This window comes from Dipodomys spectabilis, unplaced genomic scaffold, assembly GCF_019054845.1.
Source record: "Dipodomys spectabilis isolate Male_0828 unplaced genomic scaffold, ASM1905484v1 ptg000157l, whole genome shotgun sequence".
NCBI lineage: Eukaryota > Metazoa > Chordata > Mammalia > Rodentia > Heteromyidae > Dipodomys > Dipodomys spectabilis.
Window position 1 is genome coordinate 4,059,527 of NW_024870834.1, and position 26,393 is coordinate 4,085,919.

Below are 26,393 nucleotides of genomic sequence, written 5' to 3' on the forward strand. Positions count from 1 at the left end.
GGGCTTCTTTGTCTTTCTTTTCTTTTCTTTCTTTTTTTCTTTCTTCCTTTTTTTTGGTTGGTTGTGGGGCCTGAACTTTGAGTCTGGGAACTGTCCCTCAGCTCTTCAGCTCAAGGCTAGCACTCTACCATTTGAGCCACAGCACCACTTCTGGCTTTTTCTGCTTATGTGGGGCTGAGGAATCATACCCAGGGCCTCATGCAAGCAAGGCAAGCGCTCTACCACTGGAGCCACCTTCCCAGCCCCTGGGCTTCTTTTTCTGTGCATGTGTGCCTGTCCTAGGGCTGAACTCAGGGCCTGGGAGCTGTCCCTGAGCTTCTCTGCTCAAGACTAAAGTTCTGCCACTTGAGCCACAGCCCTGCTTTCAGCCTTTTTTTTTTTTTTTTTTTTTGGTAGTTTGTTGGAGATAAGAGTCCCATGAACTTTGCTGCCCAGGTTGGCTTTGAACCACAATCCTCAGATCTCAGTTTTCCTCAATAGCTAAGATTACTGGTATGAGCCACAGTGTATGTATGTATGTGCTATTTTAAAGTAGAAAAGGACCACCACTGAATGGAAACTAGGGCCTTGGGCTAGGAGTGGTATGGCATGTGCTTAACATACACAAAGCACCACAAAATAACAATAAAACTGGGTGCTGGTGGTTTATTCCTATAATCTTAGCTGCTGAGGAGCTGAGGTGGGAAGATTAAGATTCAAAGCGAAGCCATGCAGACCCATCTGAGAGACTCTATCTCCAATTCACCAGCCAAAAGCCAGAAGTGGAGGTACATACAGTTCAAGTGGTAGAGCACCAACCATGAGAGGAAAAAGCCAAGTGAGAGCTCAAGGCCTATGAGTTTAAGCACCAATATTTACACACACACACACACACACACACACACACACAAACATTCAAATATTAATAATATTAGTTGATGACTATATCACACTTATGAAAAGCAATGGGTAGCCAACTCTAAGAATAATGTTTAGTAGCATTCTGTAGTTATGGAGCATGTTGGCACCTCACATACATACTCACCTATAAAGTACCATCACTGTTCCCACCTGGTTTGCCAAGGTTCACTCAGTTAAATAAGCAATCAGCAACCGTTAAAGCTGTCCCTGAGTTTGAATCTTTCCGCTGTTCTGAAATTGGCGCTGTGCGTTGTGTTAGCCACAGGTGGGGCAAGCCCCTCTGTAGATGGAGCTACCGGGTCTCCATTGGCCACAGACTCATTGCACTTCCACCTTCTGTGCGTGGGAGTCTCTGCCTCACTCTCCTCCATCTTGCTGGAGTCTAGCGTCTAGACCTCAGGTGTGTTTGGTGGAAGAGGGTTATAGTACACCATAGACTGAAGTGAGAATACCGGACCTAGAGTCTTAAAGCCACAGCTTGCAGGAGGCGGGGGCAAACCCACAGGACGGAAGTTCCTGTGAGCAGACCGTTGATTCAGAAGAGGAAATCAGAGATGAGTAACAAGCCTCAAGCTGCAACTTGGGGCACAACGCAGCCAAAGGGGAGCTGGAGGCCTGGATTTCCCAGAGCCATGGCAAGGCCTAGCTCAGTCTTTGAGCAAATCATCATCTGACCTCTTTGTGCCTTCGATTCCTTCAAAGAACAAAACTACACTTGTCCTGACTACCTGGAAGATGGTTGCAGAGATCTGACCACAAAGGGATTGCTGTGGGAAAGCATCCTGAAAAGCTGGAGCAGGATTTCTAGTCATTGCTAGTCACTGTGTGAAGCTGCTGCCTGGCGCTCAGAACCCCAGGGCCTGCGGCAACGGCCGGTGAGGCAATCGGCATGACAGGCTTAGAATAGACACCTGGAGCTGGTCACGCGCAAAGCAGGGGAGGCCCTTTGATTGGACCCAGGGCAGCTCCGCATAATTATGACTTAATAATGGAGATCCACCAAGCAAGGTGTGGCTGACCTCTTGGCATTCTAATTCAAGCTAGGCCTAGCCCTGTGTCAATCCTGGGTTGAAGCTAATTCTCCCGCCCCTTTTCCAATCTGACAGACACACACACACACACACACACACACACACACACACACACACACGAAAAACAAAAACAAAACAAAAAAAACCCTTGTTGGAAGCTGTGGACCTGAAGCTGTTTTCAAGCCTCTGGCTGGCCACAGGTAAGCTGTGAAGCCAGGGTTGTGACCCTCCCAAAGCCAGCACCATCCTGAGGAGGAACGAACCACCAGAAAGCCAGAAGTGGCGCTGTGGCTCAAGTGGTAGAACGCTAGCCTCGAGCTGAAGAGCTGAGGGACAGCGCCCAGGCCCAGAGTTCAAGACCCATAACCAACAAATATACATACATACATATATATATATATATATCAGGGCTCTAGCCCCTGGATGGTTCAAAATGTGTCTGAATGGCTGCTGGGCCTGGGGGAAGGGAGGAGAGACCCAGTGTGAAGACTTCCCGCCATCACCTTGTATCGGTTTGGCAAGAGGTGATTCGTACAAGCCCCTGTCCAAAGGCGACTGCAGTGCAAAGGTCCAGAGGCAGATACGAGTTTTAAATTGGTTGGGCATCGTGGTGCATGCCTGTAATCCTGACTTCAGCCTCTGGTGGGCCGAGGGCACGTGTCTGAGTCGGGGTGCGGGAGGAGGCGCGGCTGGGAGGGGGAATCGCACATTTGGGGGCTGGGGTTGGTGCCAGGTCCGCGGTGTGGATGAAACCCTGGGGCTCGGGGCGGGGGCGGTCCGAGCACCCGGCAGGTGGCCGACGGCGTGGAGGGCGCCCTGGGTCTGCGCCCCGCCCGGTGAGGACCGGACCCCGCTCCCCAGCGTGGCCTTCGGGGACCGCAGCTCCCCGGCGCAGGCGAGGAGCCCAGCCCGGGCGCGCGGCGGCGGCGGGCGGGTGGGGCCCGGGCGGGGCGGGGCGGGGCGCGGTGTCCCGGCTGGTGTCCCGTGGTCCCTGTCCCCGCCCCGCCCCGCCTCGGACTCGGACCGCGGAGGCCGGGCCCAGCCGCCCGCCCTGCGCCCCGGCGCTCCGCGCTGCGCTGCGGCCGGTAAGTGACGGCGGACACCGGGCCGATGGGGCGGGACGGGGCCGGGCCTGGTCCCCGGGCCCCCGGCGCGCCCCGGGGTCGGCGGCGCGGCCGGTCGGGGACCCCGGGGCGGCGCGGGGCGGCGTGTCAGCGCCGGCGGGCGGGCGGGCCGCCCGGTTTCAGTTCAAATCCTGCCGCCCCGCCCGCGGCAAAACCCGGCGCCTTCCCTCCCTGCGCCGGAGGGTGGCGTGGGCCGAGCCCCGACCCGCGCCAGGGGCGCGCGGCTCCCCGCGCTCCTCGCTAGGCGCGGGCCGACCTGCTGCCGCTGCCCGCCGCGGGTCTCGGCCTCGGCGGAGAGTGCAGGGTGAGAGACGCCCGTCCTGGTGGTCATGACCCCTCCTGGCCATGGCGACCCCCTCCCGACCATTGCCACCCCCTCCTGTCCATCGCGAACCCTCCTGACCACCACCACCCCCTCCTGGCCATCGCCACCCCCTCCTGACCATGGAGACCCCTCCTGACCACCACCACCCCCTCCTGACCATGGAGACCCCCTCCTGACCATCGCCACCCCCTCCTGACCATGGAGACCCCCTCCTGACCATCACCACCCCCTCCTGACCATGGAGACCCCCTCCTGACCACCACCACCCCCTCCTGACCATCGCCACCCCCTCCTGACCATGGAGACCCCCTCCTGACCATCACCACCCCCTCCTGACCATCGCCACCCCCTCCTGACCATCGCCACCCCCTCCTGGCCACCGCCACCCCCTCCTGACCATCGCCACCCCTCCTGACCATCGCCACCCCCTCCTGACCATCGCCACCCCCTCCTGGCCACCGCCACCCCTCCTGGCCATCATGACTCCCTCCTGGCCATGGTGACCTCCTCTTGGCCATCGCACCCCTCTCCTGGAGATCGCAACCCCCTCCTGGGCATGGCGACCCCTCCCGGGGAGGAGGCCGGCTGGGTAGTGCCCTGGAGAGCCCATAGTGAGGAGAAAGCCCCACCCTGTCCACCAAATTTCTTTACGATGCTCGGGCCGGGGCTCAGCCTCTCTGAGCCTCCTTCCCACCTCTGGCAGGGCTGGAGGGGACATGGGTGGATGTTGACTTTCCATGAGGATCTTCAAATCCTGACCCCTAATCCAGGAGCCGCAGCCCACACCGTGGCCAGGCTCACCGCAGCCTCAGCCTGAAAACCGGGGTGGGAATACCAGGCATCGTTCCATTGCTCCGGGACCGACCCTTTCCTCCTCTCTCCTGTTAGCGCTCTCCTCTGTGGGGCTGACCAGCTCCCGGAGCTGGGGGCGGTGCCTTGGTCACCCGGTGAGGGGCAGTGGCTTTCCTCTCCAGCAAGGGGAAATGTCACAAAGTCACCATACTTTTTTTGGCCCATATTGGAGCTTGAACTGAGAGCCTGGTGCTGTTCTTTAGCTTTTTGGCGCAAGGCTGGCACGCTGCCACTTGAATCATACCTCCACTTTGGGCTCTTTGCTAGTCAATAGGAGATAAGACTCTCATGGACTTTCCAGCCTGGGCTGGCTTCAAATTGATTCTTGGATGTCAGCCTCCTGAGTAGCTAGGATTGCAGGTATGAGCCGGGGGCATCAGGCAGTCATGGATTTTCTGAGCTTCATTCATCTCTCAAGAGGAGAGGAAGCAGGCCCAGAGAGGGGGAGTGCTTTGTTCAAGGTTGCACAGCTAGTAGCAGAACCTAGTGCACGCTCTCTCACTCGCCCTCCTTCTTTCCTTCCCTCCTCCTTTGTCTTCCTCTCTCACTCACTCACACACACATATGGGGGGGGGCAAAAGCCACAGGGTCAGGAGCTGGGAGTAGGAGGGGCACATTTGTGCCAAGGGCTGTTTTGCTCAGTTTCGTGTTAACTGTGCCCCAGTGGGACGCTCTAACACGTGTGGGTCTGCACATTCCTCAGGCAGGACAACAGGGTGTGCTGACAGCCGCAGCTGTGCCAAGCCAGCGCCCTCTCCCCAGCCAGAGAGGCCCGAGGTAGGGGTGAGGGGTGGCTGCGTGGGGGAGGGGGAAGACTTAGTTCTGGGTTCCTGGATCTTGCCCGGGGACCCGGAGGGGCTGATGGGAATCTAGGGAGGGCATAGGCTGGCACCTGGCCTGCAGGTGCCTTCTGGGTGTGATGGGCTCCTGTGTTTCCATGGAAACGATCCCTGCTTTGCATGCTGTCTGTGGCTGTGCACCTGGCCCAGCCTGGATGGCCCCTTGGCCTGGTGGGTGATGCAGAGACCCGAGCCGGGGCTGCTGGGGTGCTGGGTTGGCCCCTGTGGGAGGTGCTGGCAGGACCAGCTGGGTCTTTGAAGGATGTGAGAGGCTCTGAGAGGCTAAGGGCATCTGGGCCTTCCGGCTGCCCAGCTGTCAGGAACGGAGGTGGCCAAGTCAGATTACCTGTGTGCAGTCCTGCAGCCAGAGCTTTGATAGCCTTCCTTGGGAAAAGAGGGTGTCATGGGGTGCTATAGTATTTTTTTTTTTTTTTTTTGCCAGTCCTGGGGCTTGAACTCAGGTGCCCGGGCACTGTCCCTGAGCTGCTTTCAGCTCAAGGCTAGCACTCTACCACTTGAGCCACAGCGCCACTTCCGGCTTTTTCTGTGCATGTGGTCCTGAGGAATTGAACCCAGTGCATGCTAGGCAAGCATGCTACCACGAAGCCACATTCCCAGCCCCTGGGTGCTGAAGTATTAAATGAGATGTTCCATTGGAAGCAAAGCAGTTGCCACCGTTTGGGTGTGGGGGCCAGGTCTGGATATCTGGGTTCCCCCAGTTCTGTCCCTTCCCTTGCTTTCCCCATGTCTGGTGGTGAGTGGTCCTGCGTCACCTCCCTCAGGGTCTTTCCAGAATGAAGCCAAGCCCTTGACTGCAGGAGGACAGAACGGGGGAGGAGCAGGGGTGGCGATGGGTGGGAGGAGGGGGATTCAGAAGCAACTGCAATCTCTTGCCATCTCTCACCTGTAACACTGACAGGTGACCAGGCTGCCATTGCTGGCCTGTTTGCAGAAAAGGAGAAAAACCATGTGAAAATTCATGTAGTGGGGTCAGGATTTGAACTCAGGGCCTTTGTCTTGATGTTCTGTATTATAGCACCCAGTCTATTTTGGATGTTTCAAGAATGTTACAAGCTGAGTACTGGTGCCTGTCAATCATAGCTACTCAGAGATTCAAAGTCAGCAGGAAAATCTGAGACATTCTCCCATCCAACTAATCATCAAAAAGCAGGAAGTGAAAGTGTACCTTGAGCAGAGGTACAATCAGCAAGAACTAAACAAGACTAGGAGATCCCGAGTACAAGCCCAGTTTTGGCGCAAGGGTGTGTGTGTGCACACACACACAGAACAATGTAACATGTGAACCACTGGAAAAACTACAGATCAGGCCCACTGAGTCAGCTGGGGGAAAAAAAGAGCAAAAATGGATCCAGAACATTTCCTTCCTGTAATATCTATAAGCTCTCAGCTCTAAGACACTGGACTCTGGAGGGGCAAAGGGTGGAGTAAGAAAAGTGTCCTTTTGCCCCTCCCTTTGGAATCTCAGCTCGTAGGCTCTGGGAGGGAGCCTGAAGCTGCAAGCCAGGCAGCTGATGGGCAGGGAGTCTCCAGAGTCGAAGGGCAGGGGGGACAGCCGAGAAGTAAGGGGTGGATGGTAAGAAAGCAATCGTGGAAGTCAGTGTTCACCACAGGGGAGGAGGGAGGGAGGAAGGCGAGTGAAGGGGAGGGAGGGGCGCTTACAAGGAAAGTCTTTGTCATTGTTTCTTACTATGCATCTGTCTTCTCAAGAGATACTAGTTTGCAAAGTTAAGAACTTTTTGTTGTTGCCGGGGGTTTTTACTGCCCACAAATCTCACTGTGTAGCTCAGGCTGGCCTCCAATTCTCAATCCTCCCACCTCAGCCTCCCCAGTGCTAGGGTTACAGGCATGCACTCCCATCCCACCCTGCCTAAAATAAAAAAAAGGCCAAGGAATGTGTATGTGAAATCAGAGCGGCTGTCTTTGGGAAAACTGAGGAGAAGCCTGTTTTGCTCTCAGTAGGATCCACACTTCGGTGTTTCTCCAGTTTATAGAAGGGCTAATGGGCGTTACTTGCAAATATCTTTCTGCTTCCTCATTGACAAATAGGAGATACACACATTCCATTAGATCAACTCTTACACAGTGCAGAGTACCAAATTCTCCTGAGTATCAATCATGTCTGCATGGTCTCTCAGGCAAGCCGTCCCCTCCACTGGATTCAAATGTTAATCTGGTGGGAGTTCCAGATGAGTTCCCTTTATTTGAGAGTTCTCCCCCTTTCCCAAATCGTGTCATGATGGCTTTCATGATGCAGGGGCTCAGCAATCAGCAGGATGTTTTGAAGTCCCAATGGCTTGTCCTTCTGAATCATAAAATCCTGGCATGTTTGAGCTGGGAGGAGCCTTTGCCACCTGGACCATTCTGCTGGTTTAACAACCATCCAGAGACACATGCACAGCTAATGTCAACAAGGAACGCGAATCTGTGGATGGCACACCTACCTGTTGGCCACACCTGTGTATCGCTCTCCAGAGGACGCAGCCTGCCACTCCTGTGGGCCACAGCCTCCTCTCAAGGGCAGGCTTCGAGACAGACACCCGGCTTACCTGAGATAAACTGATTCCTTCATCGTCAAGGTGCAAAGCCAGAAGAGAGCTATGGCACGCAGTGTGCACGATACACTTCGAGAATTTAGGAGCAAAAACATCCAGAAATGGCCAGCCTCCTTGGCTCATAGCTGTAATCCCAGTACTCAGGAGGCAGAGGTTTGATGAGGATCAATGATGGAAGCCAGCCCAGAAAGACAGAGCTGAGACTCCTCAATTAATCAGCAAAGAGCTGGAAGCAAGATATGGCTCACGTGCTAGAGCACCAGCCTTGAGTGAAAACGCTCAGAACCAGGACCCAGACCCCCAAAACAACAACAGAATATCTGGAAAGGAAACACAGCAGTGCCTAGAATCTTCCTTCCTTTGAGTGCTCCTAGGAGAGCTGTTCTTTCTCACCTGTTGGCTAGATCTGCTCTAACACATTTCAGCTGCTGGTGAAGGAGGCGACTTGGGCCCAGGTGCTGCTTCTGGTTGAGGATGGAGCAGCGCTTTCACCTAGAGGGCGATCTGAAAGGACGAGGCTAAGGTGCTGCTGTAATTTCACTCCTTTGGAGCTGAAATCACAGGCTGCCCAACCGGGCTCAGTCTAGCCTGGGCAGGCCTCAGGGAAATGGCCTGAAAATACTTGGGCGGATCCTTCCATCTGTCAGGTGCAGGAAGGTTCAGCAGGAGACAGCTCCCACCTGGCCACACCGCCCCTTGGTCCTGAGTTTGTTGTCTTGCCTGCAACAAACAAAGATGCCTGGATGGGACTCAGAGGTTCGGGGTCCCGGGACTGCAGGCTCCAGCCCGGGTTTCTGCTGATACGCGGCTGGCCTTCGTTTTCCACCTGCTCCCTGGGCATAGGGACCCCAGCTCAGGTCCCACCCCGTGTGTCCTGTGCTTGGTCACAGACCCAGGGATCCCTTTGTCTTCTAACAGGTGACAACACAGAGGGCAGAAGTTTCTAGAGGATCTAATGAGAGAGACGCTCACACAGGTAAGCTGGCTTTGCGAAGGTTGGCTTTAAATGCAGGCTGTGTGTCCTTTATCCAAAATGCTTGGGATCAGGTTTTGTGGGTGTGTGTGTTAGTACTGGGACTTGAACCCAAGGCCTTGCACACTCTCTTAGCTTTATCAAGGTTTGGTGCTCTTGAGCCACAGCTCAAGTCCAAGGCTGGCTTTGAACCATGATCTTCAGTTCTCAGCCTCTGGAGTAGCTAGGTAGCATTACAGGCGTGAGCCATCAGTTCCCAGCTCAGAAGTTTCCCACACTTGGGAATACATACATAAACATAATGAGATACTTGGGACCCGAGAGAATTTCCTCTTGTCTCTCTGCCGGTGCACCTGCTCTGAGGCTCATCCATGCAGGGATTGTAGTGGGCCTGCATTTTGACCCATCACTTGAGGTCAGCAGTGGAATTTTCCACTTGGGGGATCACAAAGCTTTGGATTTGGGGAGCCTGTTGGATTTCCTCATTCAGGATACCTCACTTGGATTTTGAGACGGTGGCTGCCGTGGGGACGAGGTGCTGGATCAGCTGGACCCCTAGAGGTGGCTTTGTGGGTGTCAAGGCAGACCTCCTGGCCCCAGGCCATTCCCTCAATGTCTGTGTCCTTATGGCTGGTGGTGTGACGTCACAATGCCATGGAAATGGGAAGATATCACCACCGAGCCGGCCCTGGTTGGACCCTAATGAAGCCCAGAGTTGTTTTTTAAGATCTGGGAAGGGCTGCGTCCCTCCCAAGTGACATTTGCTGAATAATACAGGAGGCTGACTCACGGGGTCAGCCTCTCCCCTACGCTGGGAGGGGCAGACGTTTGTCCTTCACTGGCCAGCCTCCATTTCCTGCTCTGAACATGGAGGGTTGGAGATGGATCTCTGGGGCTCCTGGAAGTCCAGGCGATTTCTTACCTTGGAGCTTGTCTCCTGCGGTGTGCCCTTCCCCCAGGAGGGCGGCTCACAGTCCGGAGGCCACCAGCGCATTGTCCTGTTCTGACACTACAGCCTGGACTATCCCTGAGCCTCACAAACCCAGGCACCTGGACCCTCCTCACCTGCCCACCTGTGAGAAGGCGGTCACCTCTTCCTGCAGTCCTTCCCCTGCCTCCTCACATCCCAAGGACACCTGGTGGAGATCGCACCTTCTAGAAGATTCTATAAGATTAGGGATTCCTTGGTCTTGCATGTTGCTGTTGATATTGACTCTGAATCCTTGTCTGTGACCTATTCATACTCAGTCTCTCAGCCCAGAGGGAAGTGTCTGCTCTCCCTCCCCGCCTTCTCCTCTCCCCCTCTTCCCCTTTCCTCTCCCCCTCCCGGGTAGACCCCTTCATATTCCCAGAACACAGAGGTGAGCGCCAGTCCGGAGAGAAGGTGAGGCGCAGTACTTTACTGGTCTCGCCAGGGGCCCAGCTCTTGGGGAGCAATGCAATGTGGGGCCCACACCCAGAATCTTGAAGATGCCTGACCTCCCCACAGCCGAGTTTGTTCTCCCTGATGGCCAGGCTCTTCTCGCCGGTGGCCTCTCCTTGCCCTTCCCTAGCCATTCCACGGCCTCAAAATCCACTCAGATCCCAGAGCAGAGCCGCCGGCGGCCCGTTCCCGTCCCCCGCTCCCCGCCTTAAGCCATCTTATCTCCTCCTTTGATTGTCTCTCTAGCACTTACCTTTGGAAATTATGGGAGTTACTCAGCTGCAGCTTGATAAGCATTCTGTGTAGGGCTGTTGTGAGTCCTCGAACTTAGACAGAAGGGAGAGCTGTCTCCCTGCCATTCATGGGGAAATTGGTTCCAGGACACCCCCCAACCCAAGGGCAACCCATGGGGCTCAGGGCATTTATATAAAATGCTCCTCACAGAACCACGCAGTCCTCCTGTATGCTTGAAGGGTTTCTTTTCCTCCTCCTCCTTTTGAGATGAGGTCTCTGCTGTGGAGCCCCAGACTGGCCTCTCCAGCTCGGCTTCTCCTCCATTAGCCTCCCAAGTCCTGGGATTACAGGTATGTACCACCATGCCGGGCTTTTCTGTTTTTTATTTTATTTTAAAATAATTTTAATTGAGATTAAGTGATGACATAAATTTCACAGTGTAGTAGGATAGTGATATTTAAAGTCACAAACAAATTTTAACCTTCACAAGGCAAATTGCCTGTTCTATAGGGTTTGTGAATTCTACAAGCTTTGACAGTATAACTATTTCTTCCTTGTTAGGTGATAAGTACATTTCTTTTGCTTAGGGTTAGCTGTTCCCTTTTTCCCTCTCGCTCCCTCCCTCCCGCCCATCGCTGCCCTTGAGTTGCTTAGTTCATTTTCATCAATGTGCCTGGCTTTTCTGTAATACTTGAAGCTGTGCTCTATATTTCATCCAGTAACTAATGTAAATGTGTGGACGCAGTTGTATTAGATTGTTTAGGGGAGTATAATGGGGAAAGAACCTCAATAGGGATGCAATTTTCCCCCCAAATGTCTTGTCTCTCTCTCGTTTTGTCTTGTCTGTCTTTTTCTTTAGTCCTAGGGCTTGAACTCAAGGCCTGGGCACTGTCTTTTGGCTTTTTAATTCATGGCTGGTGCTCCACCACTTGAAACACAGCTCCACTTCTGGCTTTTTGCTGGTTAATTGGAATTAAGAGTCTCGCATACTTTCCTGCCAGGGCTGGATCTCAGTTTGCTGAGTAGCTGGGATTATAGGGGTGAGCCACCAGCCTCTGTCTGTCTGTCTCTTGTTTGTTTGTTTGTTTTTTAATTTTTTATTGTGAAAATACCGTACAGAGGGGTTGCAATTACATGGGCAAGGTAATGAGTACATTTCTTATCAAACATTGTTGCCTCCTCCTTTGTTTCCCCTTCCCATCCCTTCCCATCTCCTAGCCTTAAGCTGAAGAACTGAGGGACACCGCTCAGGCCCAGAGTTCAAGCCCCACGACCTACAAAAAAAATAAGAAGTTTTGTCTCTTGTTCTTAAACTGAGGATGTAAAGGAGGACCGCGGTGGCTCCGCTTGTGTGGTTGTTACTTCCTGGCTCTGCTTAAGCTTTTGGGTTTGGTCCTTTTCATATTATGTTTCATTTCTCTGTGTTTTCTCCTTTATCTGTGATGCTTTGTGCCCAAACCCCAGGGAGGGGGGTGGGAGTGGGAGAGGGAGGCGTGGGGAGGCCAGCTAGCCATCTTGTTCTCATTCTGCAACTTGCTGGGCCATTCTGCAGAGGAAATCCCTTCTATGACTCATGCCACATGGGCCCTGGCATACCAACGGCCTGTGGGAGGCAGGGCCCACCCACTCGCCCCCACTTGCCACTCCTCCGCCCACACACTGTTCTCCACCCCCCCCACTTTACCACTAGCTGTTGAGCCGTGGCCAGCACGGGCTGGTGGTTTCAGGTGACACGTGAGCCGGCGGGTGCTGCCAAGGTCGACGGCCATTTGTCCAGGCAGCCGGCCAGCCTGGCTTATATAACTTGCCTATTTGTGTGTTTGGCGAGTGCAAGCTCAACTTTGCTCAGAAGTAACTGTAGACAAAAAAAAGTATTTTTTTAAACAAAAGTTCTGCCTTGTGGCATCTATGGTCACTGCTTTCCACTGGGCAAAACCGCGTGGCTGCCAAGGAGAGGCCCGGGCGGGGCACCCTGGGCACAGGCTCCGCTGGGAAGGGAGCAGAAGATGGCCCCTGTGTGTTCCTGTATGTATCTGCCTCAGGAAGAAGCAGGGTTAGGCACGGAGCTCTCGGGAGCCAAGCCTGCCTGAGAGCCAGCGTGTGTGGCTGGCTTCCCGGCCCTTCCGCCCTGTAACCCACGCTGGCCCCTGGCCGTGCCACTGCATTCTTCTCCCTACTGACTTTGGCTCCGTGCACACTGGGTGGCAGAGGGCAGGGCGTGGCACTGCCCTGTCCAGCTCCTGTGGGGGGGGCAATCTGATGGATGACATAGAAACTGGAGGTGTCGACCCCAGACCCAGATTCCAGGGATTACATGTCGGGTCTGGCTACTGGCCCCTATGTGCCAAAGAAAGAGACATCATAAGGCCAGAGGAGGGAGATTTGTTCAGGAATTGGAGGTATGGCTAGAGTGCTAGCTGTGAGTGAAAAAGCTGGGCAAGAGGGCAAGGCCTGGGGCTGGGAAGGTGGCTCCGTGGTAGAGCGCTTGCCTTGCATGCACGAAGCCCTGGGTTCGATTCCTCAGAAAAAGCCGGAAGTGGCTCAAGTGGTGGAGTGCTAGCCTTGAGTAAAAGAAGCTCAGGGACAGCGCCCAGGCTCTGAGTTCAAGCTCTGGGACTGGTAAAAAGAACAACAACAACAAAAAAAAAAACCAACAAGACCTGGAGTTCAAGGCCCAGTATACATGCACACAATGCACACACACACACCAGTGAAAAAAACAAGCAAAAATCTTGTTAGGATGCATTATTCTGTGGGGAAACTGCATCTGTAATGTATGTGATGTGTTTATACGTTATAAACATGTATACATGGGTGCTGCCAGGAGCTTTGTGTTTTCTAGACCAAGAATTGGGTCAGCTGGGTTGTACCTGGCTGACCTTTATCTCAAACTTTGTCTCTGGAGGAGACCCTATGATGTCACTTGATGACCAGAAGGAAACAGGAGCAAGCCTGCCCCTGTGGCCTGAAAGGTGCTCTGTCTGTCCTGGGTCACGTCTGTTTTCTTTCTTTGGGGGCAGTGTTGCTGTTGCTGTAAGATGATAAGGGGACTCATGCTGTCTGTCAGTTTGCCTATGTCACAAGATGCTTAACACTAAAGCCTGTTCTTGCTAAGGCCCCAGGTAATTACAAAGAGATGGGAGGACAGAATGCTCAGGTCAAAGGACACGGATGCAGAGGAGGGCTTGCGCAGGTGCTTTTATCCTGCTTTGCGTTAATATAGGCGCCCAAGTGAGTGAGTACTCCATGCTTTTTAGCAAAAAATAGTTTTTAAGCTGGGCTAGCTACTCTGGAGGCTGAGATCTGAGGATCATGGTTCATAGTCAGCCCAGGCTGGAAAGTCTGTGTGACTCTTATCTCTGATTAACAGCTCAAAAACCAGAAGTGGATCTGTGGCTCTACGAGGCAGAGTGCTAGCCTTGGGCAAAAGAGTTTAGGGACTGCGTCTGGCTTTGAATTCAAGCTACACAACTGATAAAACAAAACAGGATTTAGAGCCTCTTGCTACTTGCCCCTCCTATTGTGTTTATTGAAGCCCTGCAACCTTAAGCCCCTTAGGGTTTGGGCTTTGCATACAGCAGCAAATAGCTTAAGCGTGAATAACACAAAGGGGCCTTGAGAAAGGGGAACTCAGGCCTGGGAGGGGTTTCTGGAAAGACTCTTTAAGAACTTTTACTTAAGGCTAGTGCTTTACCACTTTGAGCCACAGCTCAACTTCTGGTTTTCTGGTGGTTAATTGGAGTTGAGTCTCACGAACTTGGACTTTTCTGCCTGGGCTGGCTTTCAATGATCCTCAGACCCCAGCCTTCTGAGTAACTAGGATGACAGGTGTGAGTCACCAGCAGTAAGAAGATAACTTTTACTTTTTTTTTTTTTTTTTTGGTCCTGGGGCTTAGCTTAAACTCTGGGCCTGGGAGCTGTCCTTCAGCTCAAGGTTAGCACTCTACCGCTTGAGCCACAGCACCACTTCCAGTTTTCTGGTGATTAATTGGAGATAAGAGTCTCACAGATTTTCTGCCCAGGCTGGCTTTGAACCGTGATCCTCAGATCTCAGCCTCCTGAGTAGCTAGGATTACAGGCGTGAGCCCCTGGTGCCTGGCTCAACTTTTACTTTTTAAAACCAGTCTCACAACAGATGTCGGGGTTGGTCTTGAAAGCCTTCCTCTCTTAGCCTCCCAAGCAGCTGAGACTACAGGCATACCACACCTGTTGTCTTTTTCTGGGGGCACCATCAACTCCCTTGTCTGTGAAGTGGGAGGCGGGGATCCCCTAATCTAGCTGCTGGGCTGGTTCACGTGAAGGGCTGTGAGAGGTCAGTAGGGTTGTTAGCTGACCCCGCAGAGCGAGGTGTCTGGCTGCGTTTCTCCCTATGCAAAGCACAGGTTGGCTTTCCTCTTTGCCTTCCTCCTTGCTACAGATACAATCTGATAGGCCGGGGTGGGGACCCTGGTTCTGACACCTGTGGGATAACTTGTAACTCACCTGAGGCAGCCACGCCCCCCAGCCCGGCTCGGGGGACACTACTCATTTCCCTAGAGCTGGCTGAAAGTTCAGCACTTGGGCTGCCGCTGCTCAGCCTCCACCCTCCACCCGGGGCAGATTCTTGAATCTGCCAGCGGCTGCTGAGTCAGCCTGGGGCTCAGGTGCCCTTGGCGGTGGTCCAGGCTCTGTGAAAGAGAATAAGGAGCTGTGCAAGGTGGCATCAGGGAGGCGGTGGCAGGAAGATCACAAGTTCAAGGTCAGCCTTGGCTCCTTAGCTAGGCCCTGCCCCAAAGGGGGTGGGGATGGATGCGGGCCATCTCGCTGCTGGGTCCGTGCTGTCCTTCCCGGAGCTGTCAGGCCAAGGGACCTGAGCAATCGATTTCTTCTTAGAGAGTTAGCCTGGGGTGGGGTTATATCTTCACATCCTACCCAAGCCTTGGGGGCACGCTCCTCAGTGCTGCCTGGGGCTCAGTCTCCGGGCTTTGGGCTGGGGACACGGTGGGTGCTGAGGTGAAGGCGTGGCCCTTGCCCAGGCACTGCGTGAGTCACATCTCTGTCCTCCTCACCTGACCTTTTGCTTGTTCTTTCATCCTTCTGATGCTGGGGTGGGGTGGGGAGACTGGATGGGCGTGGGCTCCACTGTGGGACACCGTGATTAGAAACCTGGCAAAGTGCAGCTCCTACCTATGTCGGGGAAAATGACCCCGAGACTCTGGATTTAGTTTTGGAGAACATCTCTAGAACAGCTCTGCAACTCTCCTCTCCCCTCCCCTGCCCTCTGCTACCCTCCCCTCCCCTGCTTGCCCTCCTCCTCCTCTTCCCACTCTGTCTCCAGGCTTCCGGAGCAAACAAGCCACAGTGTCCACAGTGTATTAGATAAATCTACTCCTCTTTCCTCCCTCCCTTCCTCTTTCTCTCCTTCCCTCCCTCCCTCTTTCCTTCCCTCTCTCCTTCCTTCCTCCCTCCCTCTCTCTTCCTCCCTCCCTCCCTCCCTCCTTCTCTTCCTGCCTGCCTTCCTCCCTTCCCTTTCCCTCCCTCCCTCCCTCCCTCCTTCCTTCCTCCTTTCCCTTTCCCTCCCTCCCTTCCTCCCTTCCCTTTTCCTCCCCCCTCCCTCCCTCCCTCCCTCCTTCCTTCCTGCCTTCCTTCCTCCCTTCCTTCCTTCCTCCCTTTCTCCCTTCCCTTTCCCTCCCTCCCTCCCTCCCCTCCTTCCTTCCTTCCTTCCTTCCCTCCTTCCCCTGCCCTTCCCCCCCTCACTTTCTTTGTGCTGGTCCTGGGGCTTGAACTCAGGACCTAGATGCTGTCCTTTAAGTTTTACCATTCAAGGTTAGCTCTACACTTGAGTTACAGCTCTATTTTGGCTTTATGGTGGTTCATTGGAAATAAGAATCTCATGGATTTCCCTGCTTGAGCTGGCTTTGAACCCTGATCCTCTGATCTCAACCTCCTGAGTAGTTAGGATTGCAAGGTGCTACCAGAACCTGACTCTGCTGACCCTGTTTTTTTTTTTTTTTCTTTCCTTTTTTTGTCAGTCATGGGGCTTGAACTCTGGGCCTGGGCACAGTCCCTGAGCACTTCAACTCAAAGCTAGTGCTCTAGCACTTAAGCTACAGCACCACTTCTGGTTTTCAGGTGGTTAATTGAAGATAAGAGACTCTTGGACTTTCCTGCCCAGGTTGGCTTTGAACCGCGATCCTCATATCTCAGCCTCCTGAGTAGCTAGGATTACAGACATGAGCCACTGGCACCTGGCTAAGATTTCTGTCTCCTTTTATTTTTTTTTGTCGGTCGTGGGGCTTGAACTCTGGGCCTGGGCGCTGTCCCTCAGCTCTTCAGGTCAAGGCGAGCGCTCTACCACTTGAGCTACAGCGCCACTTCCGGATTTCTGGTGGTTTATTGGAGATAGGAGTCTCACAGTCTCTCCTGCCCGGGCTAGCTTTGAACCGCGATCCTCAGATCTCAGCCTCCTGAGTAGCTAGGATTACAGGTGTGAGCCACCAGCGCCCGCCTTCTGTCTCCTTTTAAAATGAAATTGAAGTTTAAATGGGTGGAATGAAAAAACGACTCGTGGGAAACAATCATGGCTCCGGTTGGACGCCAGAGCGCGTGCACACAGCTGGCTGCGGTCACGGAGTATGGGCACCTCATCCCGGCAGGCCCAGGTGAGGCTCGTCAGGGTGGGGGGAGGGAGGGCGCCCAGGGTCACCTGACACCCAGACCACCAAGCCCAGGTTGGGTTTCCCAGTCTGGCCCTTGGGGGCGGGCAATTGTACATCTGGGCGGCCCTCCCCCTCCCCCTGCCTCTGCCCACCTCTCTGGCCCACAGGGCAGCCTGGGAGGCCCCTGGGAGGCCCACCGCCTGGCTTTCCTGGAGCCCCAGTTGCAGACATTGGGGGGAGGCAGTGTGATAGGCCCCTGGGGTCTCCCTCACGGGACCTGGGTGACTGAGGAGCCCCACGCGCCAGGACGGCCCACCCTGTGCCCTCTCAGGTGGAGAGGGATCCCTGCCCCAAGTTAGGTCTGTGAGGACACAGGTGGACACAGCCAGATGGGCTCACCCTCCCCCCACCTGGCACTTTTGCTGTGCACAGGGTGGAGGGTGGGGGCACGGGGTGCTTGGTTCACAGGCTGGTGCTACTGGCTTGGGTTACAGGGGTTCCCTGGGTCTCTGGGCTGGTGTGGTTCACATAGCAGCCGGCGGGGGGGGGGGGGGGGGGGAGGCGGTACTGAAGAGGAAGGCCCAGCACCAAACAGATCATGGTGTGGGGTGGGGGGCGGGAGCTGGCAGGGGTGGGAGAGGAGCTCTAGCTTCTACTATAGGGGCTAGGGGTGGCAAATGTCTTCTAGAAACGACCAGACAATGGCTGTGTTTGCTTTCCTTTGTTCCAGGAAACAGCTGCACACATGTGTAAACCAGTGAATGTTGCTGGGTGCTGTGTTCCAATAAAACTTTAAGGACACTGCCTAGGGGTGGGTGGGTGTGTGTTGAGGTGTTGGGGGGCCTCCGGGGAGCCTTCCGGCAGGTAACCCCTTTATGCTGAGCTATAGGAATAGGAAGGGAGGAAGGAAAGTTGGCCCTGAGGTGGTGCCCTTGGCCTGTGCAGACACATCATAAACTGGGCGTCACCAGGCCCTGGCAGGAACGCGCATGAACTAATTATAATCTGCACAGCTTCTTAACCATCGCCAGGAGACTGAGGAAGGATGGTGCTCGGGAGAAGGGCTCTGAAGGGCTCAGCTCGGAGGCAGGCAGGAGTGACAGGCTCTTCTCCAATGTTACCCTGGACCTCCACAGAGCGGTTACAATTTAAAAGCCCTTCCATTCTGCTCTGTGGAGAGGACCAGACAGCAAGATTACATGGTGTGTGACCTTTTCTGTTTACTTAGCCACTCTGAACCTAACCTCAACTTCATTATCTGTTAAAAAAAGAAAAAAAGTTAATGATTCTGATTTAACCATGAGCAGTAAGTAGGGATTGTGAGCTGTGTGTAGCCTTGCTGACACTCTGCCTGTGAACCTGGTAGGTATTTAGCAGCATTAGTCCTCTACCCCCTGAGAAATCCCAGGAGGCTTCCTAGGGGCAGGGGGGGTCAGCACTAGCTAGCTAGCAGGGTGGGGGGAAAGGCAGGGGAAGGGGGAAGATCTGGGAAGTGGGAGATGAGGCTAGATGGAGGGAGATGGACTTTGCCCCTCTGAGCAGCCTGGGCTGTCTGGGTGGGGTGTGAGGCTGTGAAGATGGGAAGTCAGAAGGGTCCTGAACCCGTCTTGCTGACACCTCTGCTTCCCCCAACTGTGCCTCCTTGAACTTGGGGGGGGGTGGGCATTACATTCAGTCAAGTTCAGGTGCTTCTGGCTTGCTTTTATATGTGTATGTCAGTCCTGGGACTTAAACTCAGGTCCTTGTATTCTTTTTTTGTTTGGTTGGTTATGGGGCTTGAACTGGGCACTGGGTGCTGTCCCTGAACTGTTTTTTGCTCAAGGCTAGCACTCTACCACTTTGAGCCACAGTTTTCTGGTGGTTCATCGGAGATGAGAGTCTCATGGACTTTCCTGGCCCAGCTGGCTTGGAACCTCGATCCTCAGGTTTTAGTCTCCTGAGTAGACAGGATGACCGGGCGTGAGCCGCCAGCACCCTGCTCAGGTCCTTATATTAGTATTATTTTTTCTCACAGCTGGTACATACCATTGTTGTTGTTTAAACTGGCTAATTGAAAATAAGAGTCTCAGGGATTAGTCTGCCCACTCTGGCTTTGACTAGAGATCCTCAGATCTCAGCCTCTTTAGTGCCTGGATTACAGGTACGAGCCACACCTGGGCCTGGCCCTGTCTTGCTTTGGGACAAACCACTTGGAAGGTTGGAAGACATTTTTCTCTGTTGGAAAGCAAAGTAGCTGTGCATCCTGTCCGCCTGTCCATGCAGCTGCTGTCGAGCCATTCCAGCGGAGCCTGTGCTGCAGAGGTGGGGGCCCCCGGCTCCTGCCAGCCTGTCTGCGTGCTTGTAGGTGCCATTGTCACCCTCATCTTGCAGATGAGGAAATGGAGGAACAGAGGTGAATAACTTCCTGAGGTCACACAGCTAGTAAAGGAGAAGCCAGACTCAGTTTCAGATTGGTTTGTTTGTTTATTGATACTGGGTTGAATTCAGGGCTTCACTTTTGGTTGGCTGGTGTTTATCATGGAAACATGTCTTCAGACTTGCTTTTTGATGGTTATTTTGAGATGGAGTCATAAATTTTCCTGCCTAGACTGGTTTCAAACCTTGATCCTCCAGATCTCAGCCTCCTGAGTAGCTTCGATGAGAGGCGTAAGCTGCCAGTGCCAGCTTTTTGCTTTGTTTTTAAGACAAAGTCTCAAAAAACGAGGCCTAGAACTCAAATGATCTTCCTGCCTCACTACTGGGGTTATTGCTTGTCCCACCATGCCCGGCCTGAGTGCACATCTTAATGCCTGGATGTTCATGCTCACATCTTTCACTACAAATGGTCCAGAATGTTCCATGGAGTGGTTGTGGCTGGATGATGCAGGGCATTTCTGCCGCCTTCTCTGCGGATGGTCACATGGGCAGGTTTATTAGTTAATAAACACCTAGGCTACAGCTCTTGGGCGCCAGCACTGTTCTGAGACTTGCCAGTATCTCCAGCTTCAAAGGAGGCTCATGCTGTGGCTGTCCCACACCACGGCCACCCCGCCCGCCTGTCAGAGCAGTGCAGTCGGCTTCGTGGAGGCTGTGTGGGTTTTCAGCCATGAGGTCTGCTTTGAATCCAGACCATCTGGCTCCGGGCTCCGGGCTCAGAGCGGCTATGGGGCATGCTGGCCAGGCGGGGGCTGAAGGCGCCTTCTGTGTAAGATCAGAGAGAGTAGTGACTCACGCGCGCACGCCCCCACCCAGCCAGATTTGGCTTCCATTCTGACCCTCAAGAGAGCCAGGCTGCCCCAGGCCAGAAGACCACGAGTGTTGTGGCTTTGTTCAGAATGGCTCTTCAAAGAAGGCGGGCTGTTGATGCCAGAGAGAAAGGCAGAGCCCTAAGAAGGCAATGGCGCCTGATCCGAAAAACACAGATGCCGCCGAGGTCCAGAACCGCGGTGGGGGGCTTGCTTGCTTGTTAAATAAATGAAAAACTTAGACATGCTTCAGTTGGACTAAGAATAAAAAAACAGCACCGAATACAATAAAAATCAGTCAGATCTTCCAGCAGAAAGGAAGATTAGGAAAACTTCATGGAACATTCTGGACTAGTTCCAGGAAGACAGTAATGGTGGAGAGCAGGGGCTGCTGGTTTGTTGTCTCCCTGGGCGGAGGCTGCAGAGAGGGGATGAGGCTCGCACATGGGTTGATGGTGCCGGGCTCCCTCCGTGGCTCACAGCTCTTCCGGCAACCTGACACCAGCAGGCAGGCCACAGTCCTGGACCACAGCAGCATTTGGAAGAGTTTAAGCCAGGCACTGGTGGCTCACGCCTGTCATCCTAGCTACTCAGGAAGCTGAGATGTGAGGATGGTAGCTCCAAGCCAGCCCAAGACCAAGAGACCGTTATCTTCAGTTAACCAGCAAAAAGCAGGAAGTAGAGCTGTGGCTCAAGTGGTAGAGCATCAGCTTTGAGTGAAAGAGCTAAGTGAGAGTGGAAGGCCCTGAGTTCAAATCTCACTAACCGTAGAAAAGGAAGAGAAGGAGAGAGAAAAGAAAGCAAGCAAGAAAAGGAAAGAAGGAAGAAGGAAAGAAAGGAAGAAAAAGTAAGTCTAGTGTGTGGGAGTTTGGGGAATGGGGAAGGGAGGGGGTTCAGCAATGCTGAGAGCCTTCAACCATATTGAGCCCATTTTCTGGAAGAGGAAAGAGGCCGAGGCCGGGTCGTCTGAGAGACAGGAGCCGCAGGGGTGGCGGACCCTGGCTTGCTCATCTCTGTGATCTTGGGCGCTGACTGATCACTGTAGGGTGTAGGCGTTGAACACATTTGTCATCAAATGAAGATAGCGTCTCTCACGCCTGGCAGAGGTGGTAAACTGGCCTGGTGTGGGCCTGCCTGGGACATGGGGTATGATCTGCCCACTGTGCCTGGTGCCATCTTTCCAGACCCATCTGCCATGGGGCTTGGACAGTTGTGTCTGCCCTGGGATCCCCAGTTGGTTGTGATGGGACCAGACAGACCCCAGCTCCTTCCCAACTCTGTAGTTGTTGGTCCTGGGCAGCCTCAGTTTCTCCATCTTCCTCAGCAGTGTCCTAATGAATATGGCCTGTGGCCATTACCATGCTGGCCTTATGCACGGGGGCTCTTGCTGTCCTAACTGGCATTTGGTGACATTTTATCCAATCCATAGGCCCTTGTTTGTCAGATGACCTTCCAGGGCAATCCTACGTCACAGGTGAACTTGAGGTTGAGGAGACTTGTTACCTGTCATCTGTGAGGTACTTGAGACAGACTTCTGATCTAGCCCTTGGCAGGAATGGAGGCTACTGACCACTGCGTCAGACGGGTACAGTTTGTTCTGTTCTCAGGTAAAGATTCTCCTGAGGGACGTTTTTCAACTCAAGGCAAGCACTCTGCCACTTGAGCCACAGCACCACTGTTTTCTGGTGGTTTATTGGAAATAAGAGTCTCACAGACGTTCCTGACTGGTCTGGCTTTGAACCGTGATCCTCAGTTTCAGCCTCCTGTGTAGCTAGGATTACAAGTGTGAGCCACTGGTGCCTGGCTTCATTCCTTTTCTTTCTTTCTTTCTTTCTAAGTTTTGTTTTATTTATTTATTGGGTCTGGTCGTGGGGCCTGAACTCTGGGCCTGGGCGCTGTCTCTCAGCTCTTGAGCTCAAGGCTAGTGCTCTACCACTTGAGCCACAGCGCCACTTCTGGCTTTTTTCTTTTTGCTTATGTGGTGCTGAGGAATCGAACCCAGGGCCTCAGGCATGCAAGGCAAGCACTCTACCACTGAGCCACCTTCCCAGCCCAGTCCTTTTCTTTTTTTTTTTTTTTGTCAGTCGTGGGGCTTGAACTCTGGGCTTGGGTGCTGTCCCTGCGCGCTTCAGCTCAAGGCGAGCGCTCTACTACTTGAGCCACAGCGCCACTTCTGGTTTCCTAGTGGTTTATTTGAGATAAGTGTCTCACGGACTTTCCTGGCTGGCTTTGAACCTCGATCCTCAGATCTCAGCCTCCTGAATAGCTAGGATTACAGGCCCTCTGGGCCTGGGCACTGTCCCTCAGCTCTTCAGCTCAAGGCTAGTGCTCTACCACTTGAGCCACAGCGCCACTTCCGGCAGGGCCTCATGCATGCAAGGCAAGCGCTCTACCACTGAGCCACCTGCCCAGCCCCTTCACTCTTTCTTAAGAGCAAGTTTGTGACACAAAGAGGCGCCTTAGAGCTAGGCGATGGCAGCTCACGCCTTCCATCTTAGCTACTCAGGAGGCTGAGCACTGAAGACTGAAGTTTAAAGTCAACAGTTAGACAGAACAGTCTATGAGATTCTTTCCAAAATAGCTGGGCTGGAGGCATGGCTCAGGTGGTGGAGTGCCTGCCATGGATGAGCTAGCTGATGGTGGCTAGTACTTGGCCTTAGGCCTTTTTCAGAGAGAGTTAGGTCAGTCCATGGTGATAAAACTGCTATGGATGGGCTGGGAATGGGGTTCAGTGGTAGAGTGCTTGCTTCCCTTGCATGCATGAAGCCCTGGGTTTGATTCCTTGGTACCAATTACACAGAAAAAGTTGGAAGCTGTAGCTTAAGTGTTAGAGTGCTAGCTTGAGCAAAAGAAGCTCAGGGACAGTGCCCAGGCCCTGAGTTCAAGCCCCAGGACTGGCAAAAAACCAAAACCACTATGCAGGAGGGTTCGTAGCTCTTTGGCCCAGTGGGCTCTGGCCCCATGTCTACAGGTGGCACTTAGCAACTGGAAGCCTCCAGATGTGGCTGGAGCTTCAATTCTGGCTTTGTAGGTTTGTGAGAACATTCCATATCTGTGTGCTTCTGTTTCCTTGCTCCTGACAGGGTGGGATTAACACATCTACCTGGTGGGCATGTTTGTTTCTACAGCATTGCCAAGGCTTGGTTTGGGGTTCGTGGCCTGTGTTCGAGCCTACTTATGATCCTGGGTTCCACCTTTTTAGCTTTCCCTGAATGGGCAGCGTGTATGCTGTCCTCCAGATCCAGATTCTGACTTCATGCTGTTGAATGTGTGCATGCGTGTGCCAGTCCTGGGGTTTGAATTCAGGGCACTGTCCCTAAGCTTTTCAGCTCAAGGCTAGCGCTCTACCACTTGAGCCACAGCACCACCTCTGGCCTTTTCTGCTTATGTGGTGCTGAGGAGTTGAACCCAGGGCCTCATGCGTGTAAAGCAAACACTCTGCCACTGAGCCACCTTCCCAGCTCCCTGAGTAGATTTTGAGTACCTACCAAGCACCAGTGAGGAAAGTTCTAATTTCTATTTTCCAGATCCATCTCTCCATTTACAAAGTATAAGTGCCTATAGTGTGTCAGCCTCTGTTCCGGATATTGAGATCAAGGAAAGGCCTGGCCATTAATACTGATGCAGGCACTGCATGAACTTGGGCTTTGGGCTCTGAGGGGTTGTTGATGGACCCTGGGGCCAGAGACTGCAGCCATGTGTGGTGTCTGGAATTCAGGTACCAGCTTGGGCCTACAGGAGGGCGGCCACAGTACACTGGAAGTTTGAGTGAATCTGTTCGTTTTTCTGCCTTTACACACTCTTGCCTGTTGGTTCAAGGTGCCTGGTTGTGTCCTCAGCCAATTCAAAGAGTTGGCAGGCAGGGACCTTTGAGTTGGATCAGGTCCTTGCTGGCTGTAGAGTGTCTGTCATTCAGCATCTCACTCCCTGGGGTTTTAGCCAAGGCTGAGTGCTGGGCACTGTCAGAAGCCTGCAGGGAGGAGAGTTCTGAGCAGAGGGCTTGGCAGAGTCCTTGAAGCCAGTGGAGGGTGCTGGATTACACATGCGAATATAAATCAGGTGAATCTGGTGCAGCTACTTTAAAGGTGGAGATAATACTTTGAAGCCATCCCAGGGGATGTGAGACCTCATCTCAACCCAGCTATGCAGGCATCTGAGATCAGGAGGATTATAGGTCCAGATCATCTCAGATTAAAAAAAAAAAGTCCGTGAGACTCCGTCTCAACCCAAAAACTGAGTAAAGTGGTACACAGTGGTTACCCCAGCTATGGTGGAATGAGGATTGTGATCCACACTGGCTAGGATGAAAAGATTCTATCTCAAAAATAACCAGAGCATGTGGCTCAGTGGTAGAGCACTTGCCTTGCATGCATGGGGCCCTGGGTTTGATTCCTCAGCACCACATAAGCAAAAAGAAAAAAGCCAGAAGTGGCGCTGTGGCTCAAGTGGTAGAGCGCTAGCCTTGAGCTGAAGAGCTGAGGGACAGCTCCCAGGCCCAGAGTTCAGGCCCCACGACTGGACCCCCGCCCCCAATAAAAACCAGAGCAAAATTTTGGGTCAGGGGCATGGCTCAAGTGGTAGAGTACCTGATTTACAAGTGTGAGGCCCTGAGTTCAAATCCCAGGAAACAGCAAAAAAAGTGATGCAGTATGTGTGTGCATGCGCAGGTGTGTGCAAACAAGCATGGACATGAATATTGGGGCTTGAACTCAAGACCTTGTATTCTCTGTTAGCTTTTCCCACCCAAGGCTGGTAATCTACCACTTAAGCCATACTTCTGTTCTAGTTTTCTCTTTTTTCTGGGTTAATTGGAGATAAAGGTCTCTCAGATTTGTCTGACCAAGGTCGATCCTCAGATCTCAGTCTCCTGAGCAGCTAGGATTATAGGCATAAGCTACCCATACCTGGCTGATATACAAGTGTTTATAGCAGCTTTATTTGTTCTAGCCAAAACTATTTGTGAATGACTAAACAACTTCTGGTGTAAGGATTCTGTGAAATACTACTTAGCAATAAAAAGGAATGAATCATCACAACCAGCAACAATGTGATTCATCTCATAGTGATTATAGTGCAAGAAGCCAAATTCCCACCCCTGACATGTATATGAAGAAAGACAAGCTGTGTTCTCTATCCCATTTATGTTCAGAACTTTAGAAACGAAGACTAATCAACAGTGTCTGTGAGAAAGTAGCAGTTGCCTAGAATGGGGTAGAGTCGAGTGCAGATTATGAAGAGGGCAGGGAGTTGGCGGAGTGATGGATCAGTTCATGATCTTGAGTGTGGCTTTTGCAGGTGACACGTACATGTGGAAATTGACTGCATTGTGCAGTTTAGATATGAGGTTTCCTTTTTTTTTTTTTTTAAAGTCCTGGAGCTTGGACTTGGGGTCTGAGCACTGTCCCTGAGCTCTCTGCTCAAGACTGCCACTCTACGACTTTGAGCCACAGCTCTACTTCCCGTGTTTAGGTAGTTAATTGGAGATAAAAGTCTCCTAGAGGGGCTGGGAAGGTGGCTCAGTGGTAGAGCGCTTGCCTTGCATGCATGAGGCCCTGGGTTCGATTCCTCAGCACCACATAAGCAGAAAAGAAAAGCCGGAAGTGGGGCTGTGGCTCAAGTGGTAGAGCGCTAGCCTTGAGCTGAAGAGCTGAGGGACAGAGCTCAGGCCCAGAGTTCAGGCCCCACGACCGGACCCAAAAAAAAAAAAAAGTCTCCTAGATTTTCCTACCTGAGCTGGCTTAGAACCATGATCCTCAGATCTCTGTCTCCTGAGTAGCTAGGATTATAGGTGTGAGCCAGGGGCACCCAGTGGGAAGTTTCTTACTTATCAAGGAAAGTACTGCCAACTCCGATCTCCAGCCATCCGCTTTAGGATGAGCTGGCCCTTCCTTTCTTCAGTACCTCCTGCTGTGGGTGCCAACCAGCTCAGTGGAATGGCTGGGCCCTGCCCCTGTGCTGTACACCCCCGCCTCAGCTCTCTCACTGAAATGCGCCATTGTCAGGGTCCACCTCCTGGAGTGTTTGAAGGAGTGCTTGCTAAAGATGCCATCGGTGGCACGAGCCCAGGGCTCCTGGAGACTCAAGAAGGGGACAGTTTCTTCCTGCCAGGGGATTAAACTGGAGAGGCTGCCCACAGCATGACTGCAAGCTGAACAGAAAAGGATCTGTTGAGGGGTCTGGATGCTTGGGACTCACATCTGCAATCCTAGCTGAAGCTGAGATGTAGAGCATTGAAGTTTGAGGCTAACCTAGGTAGA

At 53.2% G+C, this 26,393-nt stretch overlaps 1 protein-coding gene across 1 annotated transcript in view; it reads left to right on the forward strand.

Annotated features, from left to right (window-relative positions):
* Window positions 1-2,950: 2,950 nt before the first annotated feature.
* The window catches only part of Syne3 (spectrin repeat containing nuclear envelope family member 3), a 77,362-nt gene continuing 53,919 nt past the window's right edge, over window positions 2,951-26,393 (forward strand). Inside the window, exons 1-2 of the mRNA XM_042692781.1 lie at window positions 2,951-3,016; window positions 8,563-8,620. The gene's annotated coding sequence lies outside the window, so the exon portion shown is untranslated. The remainder of the gene's footprint in view (window positions 3,017-8,562; window positions 8,621-26,393) is intronic.